Below are 12,158 nucleotides of genomic sequence, written 5' to 3' on the forward strand. Positions count from 1 at the left end.
AAAAAAAAAGTTCGTTTAACTTTAAATTACAAACTAAATATCCCGTTTTCTACAAGGTTGGCATGAGCGTAGATTCAATCACTAATCTTCCTCGTATTATAATCCTCTTGGTCATTTTCGTTATTTTCATCATTGTTGATTACTTATACATGTTATACTTTTGTAACTTTTTTTATTTTAATGTCTGATACATGACAATAAAAAGTATAATTGCAATACAATTCTTGTATCTATCCAGCACAAAAGACGTACGACCGTTTTTCATAACCAATACGCACATGCAATTAGTAAATTTTGACGAGGATGACACGGGTGATGCATGCATACCAAGAGACGTTTATTGAGCTACCATTTGATTTGTATGGAGGAGTGGCTAGGATAAAATTTGACAGGAGTTGTGAGTAAAAAAATCAGCAGGATGCGCGCTTGGCAAACAAAAGTTGAATAAATTACTTAAAAAAAAACACAGAACCGAGTAGAGTGAAAAACAAAAGGTAGGACAGAGATTACAAATTAAAATACATATGCAGGACAATAAATTCCACCCCCCCTACTAGAAATCAAATGGTAGCTATCTTATACCCTGTCGGCTTCTTGCTTTTGAATATCAAATTTGGGTTTAAGAAATTTGAACATCGGTACACTTCTATTCTAAACACTGCGAGGAGATACTCAATACCTCTTTTAATTGTCTGTTCAAAATACTAGTCTTCTTAAGGTTGACTATATATGCCGAATATCTGTCGATTTTTATGTGACATTGCGTGCTTGATCCTATATCTATTTTTATTCATTTTAGTCTTCCTCCTAACCCAGCGAATTTAATGCGGACGCATCGTGCTATTGGAATTGTTGTGAAGAAAATTGTTAACAGCAAGCAATATATTGTTGAATAAAAAAAAGGATTTTTTGTGAGTAGTTGCGTATCTTGCATTTATGGGGTAATTGAATTTGAAAAGCACTTCATTTCGAGTTACGGTATATTTACATTTACCTTTATTGGGAAGTCAGAGGTGTTCTGTATTGTTTTTTTTTCAACTACCTCGAAGGTTTAGGAGTAGGTAATTAACGTGCCTGCTGCTTTCCTTGTGGTAGCCGTTTTTCATGTTCCCTCTCCGGAATCGAAACCTACATCCCCTTTACAACCAAGGTTTCCATTCTTAATATTGAAAACAACACGTTATTAATTTCTTGCGTCCGAAGCGCTTTTCTGGATTTACCTTCATCAGGAACGCTCAAAGCCAAACATTTGAAATCCGAAGATGTATAAGTACCGAAACCGTTGAAGAGCTGTATGTCAAAAATACCTAAAATAAATAGCCAAATTCATCTAAAGCCAACTTTGCCTGAGGGAGTTGTTAATGTTATATCAACCAGCATAGAAAGTTGCTAAGACATAAATTTGTCATATACGTTTCTGTGAACCTGCAATGATGCTTTGGATTTGTAAATTCCTTTTTTTCCGATAAATAACCAATCAAGTTAGTCAGCTTTCTGTGCAGTCTCGGCGTTCTTATAAATCAAGTCCGAGTTTAAAAACATTGACTTTGAATTAAACAACGCATTTCTGGTTTGTCTATTGGCGGAGGATGCCTCATGTGAAATTCGATGGACTTTTCTTTCAGGAGTAACCACGATGTAATTTGTCTTTATGTTGTTATGATGAAAGACACTTATATTTTATATAATGCAACACACTTATGTGATCTAACACACTCATATGATTATGTAATCGAATTTTAGAAAAGGAAAATGTTCATCTTAAAATGCTATAATTATTAATGAAAAGCCCAACAATTAACTTCACTTAACAATACTTTTGTGGTCAAACATTCTTATAAAATCAATAAGAAACTATTAAGAACCTTTAAGATATTGTTAGAAACAATTATGAAGTTAATTTTATTGTTCACTTGTCTCCGGATACTCATATAACAGGTTATTCATACGCACAAATGATATATGACTAACGCAAACAGTACTTAAATGTTCGTAAGAAAATACTGTCTGATAGTTAATGTATCGCCCATGTAACGTATATATAGGTACACATGTATGAACTATCACCGATATAACAAGTAAATTTCATTTTACTTTTTATATCGGTGATGGTGTAAGGGATATATATACATGTGTAAAAGTACAATGTATACCTAACCTAGCTGATTCAAGTTTAAAAGCACTATAGAGAACGATTGCATAACTTCAAAAGTGTGTGGGGATATGATATTTCCTAAATATTCTGATCCCTCTAGTCACCACTTCAGTTTTTTCATGTATATCTATTATATAGACATTTTATAAAATTTGCTGTTTGCAAAAGTATTTATTATTCTAAAGAATAAGGATGTTCTTGTCCCTTGCCGCATTGGTAACATTTTTTTTTGAACTTTTGGTCATCAATTCTCTTCAGCTTTGTACCTGTTTTGGCTTTCAAACTTTTTTCGTCTGAGCGTGACTGGAAAGTCTTGTGTGGACGACACGCACGTCTGGCGTATTAAATTTTTAATCTGGTACAACCTTTTGTTGGCTATTATTCGTGTTTCTCTGTCCTATCTTTTCTCCGATTTGTTTGTATTGTAGTCCTGTCATGTAATGTCATCTTAATGTTATAATAAACATGGCCATTAAGGCGGGAGGTTTGGCACAACACCTGGTTCAATCCACCAATTTGTTTCCTAAAATACCCCGTACCAAGTCAGTAAAATGGCAATTGTTATATTAAAGTTCGTTTTTTGTGTGTTACATTTTAATGTTATGTTTATATTGTGTCGTAGTTCTGTTATATTTGAAGAATTTCCCTCAGTTTTAGTTTGTTACCCGGGATCGTTTTTTCTCTATCCATCAATGAATTTCGAACAGCGGTATACTACTGCTGCCTGTATTTGATGGAGAAAAAAAAATGTTCTAAATCCAGATTTCCCTCATTCTAATGGGAGAATAGGTCAATTTCAGTTTCAAAATACGAAAATAGCTGATAGAAATAGGAAAATCGGACTTTTAAGAAATTATTGAAAGAAGACAAATCTGAAAACAGCAATTTGCCAAACATTCGAAACAACGACGTTCAAGAATAAAGAAACACTGACAAAACTGAAGTTTACGAACTCTTTGTTTTCTCCAAACAAAAACCAGGATTGAACTTACGTGGTCTATGGTTTTTCTTTTCATAGTAAATGCGATTATAGATTCACATGTTTCAAAACCTATAACTACTCGCGAACTGGTTTGAGAAGCACAACTCATGATTTACAAGATTTTTTTTAACATGTAAGTGTGTTGCAGTACTGAAACTAGAGGCAAAATAATTAAGGGATAATCAAACTTGTACATCGAAAATAAGCTGACAATACTAAGTCAAAAAGACGAAAAACGATCGCCCAGAAGACAAACAACATAATAAAAACCACAACATAGAAAACTATAAAAACTGAGCAAATCGAACCTCACAAAAAGGTATTGACAAGAACTATTAAACGCTCATATAAAGCAACTTAGTCAATTAGTAAACATAATATATAATGCCATGGCTTTGAGCGGAGTATCTACTCAAAATAACTCAACAAACTATTTTTTTTTTAAATTTTTTTTATTATTACATATTATGATGAATATATATATATTAACGATCATGCATTTAATGCCACTTTATCAAACATGATTTATGTATATTATATTGACGGTTGTCAATGCTTGGAACACATTATCTACATACTAAATGTTTACTGAGGCACTGTGCATTTGCATAGGTAATACTGCATAGATCGTGCATGGACTTTAAAACTGCATACAATAATTATGAAATTATTTTAGATGTGCATATAGATATATAAAGCGTTATAATACTATCATCTTTTGTTTTCTTTATAACAATTTTGCGGCATAGGTTGAATGAACCATCAAAACCATACATTTTATACTTTTAAAAACAATTTCTTCCTACTTTTTGCAAAGTCTACCATACATAGAAAAGAGATCATAAAGATAAAATGTCTGAATGCTTTTAGTTTTTCCAATGAGAGTTCATCGTAGCCTGACAAATTAAAGACAATGCTCTTCAGCACACATCTGCAAACATTTGTTCTTTTTATGTGCAGAAAACCTTTACACAGAATCAAATCAAAATTTTAATAAGGAAAACAATAAAAATTCTAAAATTTGTAAAACAATTTCTTATTTCGAAATGATCTTATGTTTGTTTCCGTAAAATATTAAAAATTGTTACAATTATACTACAATGAACAAAGTAAAAAATGTAATGTGTTTATATATTCAAATGATAAGTTGAATCCGTTATACGTGTATTTGCGTACAAAAATTAATGCATCGTTTCTGTGTAAACTGCCAGAACCAATATCAAGGTCATCACAAGAACTACAGTGAAAACTATAGAAACTAGACTTATTATCACTGATATCTGAACCCGTCTCTCGCCATCTTTTGTCAACGTCACTCTACGATATAGTTGCAGTAAGTGAATAGTACGCAGCTATAGGTCATAAGATCGGATTGGAGTATAAAGTCACTAAACATCGAAATGTTAATAATAACTTTGTTTTTGGAAAATTTTCGGGCTGACGGCGAAGTCTTTGATGTCCTATAGCTTTCTTTTTTCCGTCAATCGTTTGTTCTTCATTCTTCTGTATGTCCTTTACCCTTCCGGAGCACCTAATTTCACTCCCGGTTTTTAGAGAAGTTCGTGTTCTTATTAATTATTAGTCCGTCGTCGCTTACTTTTTAAAAAATCATCTCCTCTGAAACTCCTGGGCACAGTTTAACCAAACTTGGCCCCAATCATCATTGGAGTATGTAGTTTAAAAATTGTGTCCGGTGACCCAACCGACCAACCAAATGGACGCCATGGCTAAAATTAGAACATAGGGGTAAAATGTATATGTTGGGTTATATCTCTAAAACCACAGCATTTAGAGCAAATCTGACATGGGGGTAGAAATAATTATCAGGTCAAGATCTATCTACTCTGAAATTTTTAGATGAACCGGACAACCCGTTGCTGGGTTTCTACCCCTGCATTGGTAATTTTAAGGAAATTTTGCCGTTTTTGGTTATTATCTTGAATATTATAATTTATAGAGATAAACTGTAAACAGTAATATTGTTCAGCAGAGTAATTTCTACAAAAATTGTCAGTTGACCCCTTATAGAGTTTGCCCTTTAATGTCAATTTTTCATAATCTGTTGTAATTTTTTGTTATCTTTTACAAAAATCTTCTCCTCTGAAACTACTCTGACAAATTTATCCACACTTGTCCACAATCATCATTAAGGTATGTAGTTTAATCAATATGTCCGATGACCCCGTCCGCGAACCAAGATGGCCGACATGGCTAAAAATAGTACATTGGGTAAAATACAGTTTATGGCTCATATCTCTAAAACCAAAGCATTTTGATCAAATCTGCTGTGCATAAAATTCTACATCAAATCAAGATCTACCTGCTCTGAAATTTTCAGACCAATAGGGTAATTTGTTGTTGGGTTGCTGCCCCTGAATTGGTAATTTAAAGAAAATTTTGCAGCTTTTGGTTTGTTTCTTGAATACTATTATAGATAGAGATAAATTGTAAACAGAAATAATGTACAGGAAAGTAAAAGCTACAAATACGTCAACATGATCAAAGTGGTCAACTGACCCATTAAGGAGTTAATGCCCTTTATAGTCAATTGTTAACAATTTTCATAAATTTTGTAATTTTTTGTTAAGATCTCTACAAACGCATCACCAACAACAAAACACAAGTTTGCCATGAATCCTTCTGTGTCCTTTTCTGAATATGTAGATATACCAAGGTGAGCTATACAGGCTCTTTATAGCCTCTAGTTTATAATGGTTGATGTAAATGTCATTTGGTTTTGTGAGTCTTTGTGTACTATTTGGTTTTGATTGTTATTGTCTTTCTCCTCCCATTGTTCGTTTTTTTACGTTAATGTATAATGGAAAATCATTCCTGAAATTAAAATAATAGGGTTTTAAATAATTTAAATAGTATGTCCAGCTCTTAATCATCATTAGTCAATAAGTTTAACTGTGACAAGACCTGCAAGTGTCACAGCATTCTATAAATACCTAATAGTACTAATATGTGCCAATTGTAAACCACTGACAAATTTTCCGACATGCGACAAACACTGACAATATCTGCGACATGCGACAAGCACTGCCACGATTACGGTTCTTGACATTCGACAAGCACTAACGAGGTTCAAGACTCGGCACCAACAACGTGAAGGTTCCCGATATACGACAAGCAATCACACAGTACCCGACACCAGACATCCACTGAATAGGTTCGCTATATGCGACAAATATTGACAATGTCAAACACCAACAAGATTACCGACGCACGACCAATACTGAAAAGGTTCCCGCGACGCGCCATTATAAATTTCCCTTTATGTGACAAGCACATACGAACATATAGAAGGTTAAACTCATTTAACAATCTTCTCTAAAACATTACAAGTGATGTGTGCGACATACACGTAGGGATACATATAATACTGAAAGTGACTATTGCATGTCCTATACTAAGCCAAGTAAATAGTTAAGTAAACAAGAATAAAACACACGTACATAATTACTGTCTTTTGTTCATTGACCCTACAAGTATGTTGATCCTTTCAAACAAAAACAATTATATGTCTAGTATGCATGTTTTGGGTAATTAGATGCATATTCCAGATCTATCATCGAAAGCAAGATGATAATTTCTACACAAAGTGTTATTTGACATCCGAAGAAACATAAGAAAATGATACATACAACTAAATTCTGAGGTTATTGATGGAGTTCCATGATAGAGAACAAAATGAATAAAAGAGAAATTTGAGAATACAGAAATATTGACAGAAAAATAAAGAAAAGAAAAATAATTTGGTGTTAGAATACAAAGAAAAAGAAATAGGGCATCGATTCAAAAAGAAAACAAAACGAATACGATATTCTGCCTCAACTCATATATCATAATGTCGACCAATTCTGGTATCAAGTATAGAAGATAATGGCAAGCCAGACTACAATTAAAAATATTTTAGTTTTCTCAAACTCTACCCAAGATTTGAAACAATGGGTCTGTAAGGGAGGAATTTTCTACATTTTCGATCAAGAGAAACTGAGGTGTAATATGTGTTTACTAAAAAACGTTGTATCACAACAGGACATGCAAATTAAGATTTTTGAGAAGGCAGCTATTTTCTGGGTATGTAGTATTAGGGCAAACAAACACATTATTTTCTATTGCCACATATTGAAACGAACGTTGAAATTTATGGCTCGTTTAAACGAGAAACAACAGAAACATTTCCTATTACTTAACAAAAAATAGGCAATAAAAACAAACATTACGTAACTGCTTTAGACATTTCTCTGTTGCTTCAGTATTAAGACATTAAAATGAGTCTGAAACAGATGTATATTGTCACGTGGTTTACATTAATATTGTCTCTCGATTCCTGTAAATCATATGCTGTAAAATGCTCAATACGTTTGGAATCTATTTTTGGTAATAATAAACCAGACATATATCACATATATCAGTTTACAACTTAAAACAATGCTATTTAAAACATCATTACTTTAGTTTAACTGCTTTCTTCCATTTAGCAATAAGATAAATCAATGTAATGCATCAAAAGTATTTTTTTTTAATTTATATTCGAGACATCATGCAGAGATGTAGAATAATAATTCAATTATGATAATAAAAACCAAGTATCTTTAATCAAATTTTAAAGCTGTTATGACAACAGTTTTGGTTGCAGGTCTTTCTTCTTGATGTCTGTATACTGTTAATAATCGACTTGAAGCGAAATTAATGGACGAAACATTTACTACTACAATTAGAAAAGTATTTGTATATTAGAAATAAACATTAATTCTTACTTTAAGTGTTGTAATGTATACAAACATGAAATTTGACTTTGAAAAAAATACATTTGTGTAAAGATTGTGGCTTACCCAGACCTGACTGGAAAGGGTTATGGACCAAACGACGAACGTTTCAAATCCTAGGCAACAAAATGGAGGTTTTTGAACCACGTTGTAAGGTTAAGTGAAAAATATATGAAGAAATATATAAAACAAAAATTAAATCCCAAGGGTTAACTTGGGGAATACATTACAGAATCTTTCCTTAACTTTCCCTGTCAAGAAATCAAACTATTGCTGAAGTGGGACGTCCGTTTGGGTCTGTGGGATGTCTAAATACACAGCCACGTCATATTGAAATGGTTTATTACATCAGATGTCACGTGCAGGAATTAAATGATTTTTGCATATTAAAAGACCCTTTTAACACCTTTTTTATAGGACTGCTTGTAGTCCGTTAGTAGAGAAGATGTGTATTTCAGTCTTTTGTCTCGGTTCACTCTTGTACAGATATTACTATAAATATTATAATACGTTTTTAAATTGTCATAGAAAAGCATTTCAAATTATATTTTTAATGGCAGACACTAAATTATACTTAATTTATTAGAAATGTGTCTAGCATGCAATCAATCACTTAAGATTAACTTTAATATTTGAAATCTGAATTTTCAAATCAAATGCACTATAGAGTTTTCGTTTATGGAAAATGACATTTAAACTATCACGCAATTTTATAAAAATGTACTATAAATCGAGTTCATTGTTCCCCAAATTCAGACGTTGCCTAATAAATCCAATTAAGACGTCTTCTAATAAAACAACATAAATTCTAAATCTTCATTTTCTGTGCAGTCGTAACATTTTATTCGGATTTTATAATTTACAATCCACTCCACTCCACGGCAGTTTCTTGAATATATCTGCAATATATTTATAATGTGACGTATGTATTCTATCGTGGTGGAAATGTAACTTTTGCATTAAGAAGATCATATCATGTTATTTTGTAATAGTTTGTGTAATCTTAGAATTACAATAATTACAACAGGAACAGCATACCACTGATACGCATAACATATTGCTTAAACATACAGAGTTTCATCAGTGTGAACATGGTGAATGCTATGTCAGGAATCGTCTGTTGCAGGTAAACATAATGATGTTCGTCTAGAAGAAGGCTTTAGGGAGAAACTTTGTATTCTAACAGAAGGTGAATTATGTATAAGGGAACACTGGAATGAGGGTGGACTTGCGAACGGGGAGAAGAGCGGGAAATACAAATAGTGATATTTTTTTTAAATGTGAAAGAGAAGATTGTGGATGTAAGAGGGAATAAGGAGACGCGGTTAAGGGAAGTGTGAGTTTGAGATAGGGAAAGGAATAAGGGATCTCCTGCCCACTCCCTGTGTTTGCATGCAATGGGCAAATAGGGAGACTAAGAATACCATTAATTGGAAAAGGCGTTTGTTGCACGATAAAAGAACCCTTGTAACAGTGTTTTATGGGACTGCTGGTAGCCTGTTGGAAGGCAAAATGTCTTTCGTTATCAATCAAATCTCCATGATCATGAGCCAGTACTGTTTCCCTGTCATTCGTCTAAATCCACTCTGTGACAGATCTTACTTTATACCATATTAATAAAACATTGCTGATGGAGGTCACAAAAAGCTCCTTAATGTTTTGAAAATTTGTCTGGCGCGCAATTTATCAATTTAGAATTATTGTAATATTTGAAACTTCACTAAACACATTAATTTTCAAATCAAATGCAATATAGAGTTCTCATCAATGTAAAATGACAACTACTTTTTTGACATTTTAAATAGCACGCACTTTTACAAAAATGTATCATAAATTTCGTTTTGCCTCAAATTAAAGCGTCGCCTAATAAAACAAATTAATTTTAAGACGTCGTCTACTAAAACAATATAAATTCTAAATCACCAATTTCTGTGCAGTCATATGTTATTCAGATTTTATAATTTACAATCCACTCCACGACAGTTTCTTGAATATATCTGTAATTTATTTATAATTTGATGTATGTATTCTATCGTGGTGGAAATGTTACTTTTGCATTAAGAAGATCATATCATGTTATTATGTAATAGTTTGTGTGATCTAAAAATTACAATAATCACAACAGAAACAGCATATCACTGATACATATAAAATATTACTTTAACATACAGAGTTTTGTAGTGTGAACATGGTGAATGCTATGTCAGGAATCGTCTGTTGGAGGTAAACATAATGATGTTCGTCTAGAAGAGATAGTAAGGGAGAAACATTGTATTTTAAAAGAGGGTGGACAGGTTTAAAGAAACACTGGAATGAGGGGGAGAGCTTGAGAACGGGGGGAAGAGGGGGAATAAAGATAACGATATTTTTTAATCCCCATTTATGGGCATTATGTTTTTTCTGTATGTGGGTCCATTCGTCCGTCCGTTCGTCCCGCTTCAGGTTAACGTTTTTGGTGGAGGTAGTTTTTGATAAAGTCCAATCAACTTGAAAATAAGTACACAGGTTCCTTATGATATGATCTTTTCAATTTTAATGCCAAATTAGAAATTACCCCTCCATTTTCATTGTCCATTGAACATAGAAAATGATAGTGCGGGTGGGGCATCTGTGTACTATGGACACAATCTTGTTTCAAATGTGAAAGAGAAGATTGTGAAAGAAGAGGGAATTTGTAGAAGCGAGTTAGGGAACACTCAGTTTGGGGTAGGGAAAGGAATAAGGAATCCCATGCCCACTTCCTGTTTGTATACAATGGATAAATAGGGGGATTTAGACTACCATTAATTGGAAAAGGCGTCTTTGTTAAGGACAGACATGTTGCAATGAAATTTATCCTGAATTAGGCTACTTATTGATCAATACGGTTGATGATGCAAAGTTCTTTAACTGTACATATCTTGCATATCACTCTTCTAACACGGGGCAAATTAAAATATCGTCATCATTCTGACAAGACGTGTCCTCATTTTGGCACAACTATCGGAATTTTGGATCCTCAATGCTCTTAAATATTTTTATATGAGCGACACTGATGAGTCTTATGTAGACGACACGCATGTCTGGCGTACTAAATTATAATCCTGATACCTTTGATAACTATATAAAAGAACATCTCACATATTTTTGCACTGGAGTTAGACCACCAATCGATCACTCAAGAAGTTGATGTAACAATTTTCTTTTAATACGTGAAAACATCGTTCATAGCACTCTCCTAATCCGACACATCCACATCCAAATTTTGCAGAAGCTGTTCAAGTTGAGTTCAATGCCAGCTTCATTTTCATGCACCTACCTTTTTCATCACATTGGTATGGTGTTTGTTTCCTTTGAATTGCATTGAAATATATGTCATATTAAAAAAAGTAAGGTGTGGCAGGATTGAGACAACTCTCAACAAGAGACAAAATTACACAGAAACTAACACCATAAGTCACCATACGGCTTCAAACATTAATGAACAGATCCCATACCGAATTGTCAATAATAAAAGGCCCCGAAATGACAAATATAAAACATTTCAAACGAAATAACTAAAGGCATAAATATAACATACACAATTTTTATTATGTATTTGTCACCAAATATTGAATTGATCATATGTACATATAAAATAAGGTGGTGTGGTAAGATTGGCAATGAGACAACTATTCATCAGAACCGAAATGACGTAAGCTTTGCATTTTCATATATTTTGGTCTCGAGCATCACGGAAGAGACCATTTTTCGAAATACGCATCTGGTGCAGAAAAATTGGTACCGACTATGTTATTACTTATCTAGCGAATGCAAGTTTATAACCATTTTAAAGAAAAGGTGTGGGGTATGTTTTCTCCATAAATATTCTGATCCTCATTATGACGGAAAACAATATTCTAAATCAATTTTCTCCCATACCTTAAACTATCTACCGTGTTTGGAATAACTTGAGCAACACAACAAATGCCACAGGATATATATCTTCGTACCCTACCGGAGCACCTGAGTGCCCCCCTCCCCCAAATGTCTTTGGTGGGGTTTGTGTTGCTTATTTTCTAATTGTGTATGTTGTGTGTTGTGTACTATTATTTGTATGTTTGTACTTGTGTGCCATGGCGTTGTCAGTTTATTGTCGATCTACGAGTTTTGACTGTCCCTCTGGTATTTTTATATATGACTTTTTATATAATATAAAAGAAGACAAATCTGAAACATACATTTGCCAAACATTCAATTAAAGACGTTCAGGATAAAAAGAATCACT

General features: G+C 33.2%; 1 protein-coding gene across 1 annotated transcript in view; it reads right to left on the bottom strand.

The window, feature by feature from the left end:
- The window catches only part of LOC134694683 (multifunctional-autoprocessing repeats-in-toxin-like), a 102,681-nt gene that overhangs the window by 37,188 nt on the left and 53,335 nt on the right, over window positions 1–12,158 (bottom strand). The gene's annotated exons all lie outside the window — the stretch shown is intronic.

Source organism: Mytilus trossulus, chromosome 13 (assembly GCF_036588685.1).
Source record: "Mytilus trossulus isolate FHL-02 chromosome 13, PNRI_Mtr1.1.1.hap1, whole genome shotgun sequence".
Taxonomy (NCBI): Eukaryota; Metazoa; Mollusca; class Bivalvia; order Mytilida; family Mytilidae; genus Mytilus; species Mytilus trossulus.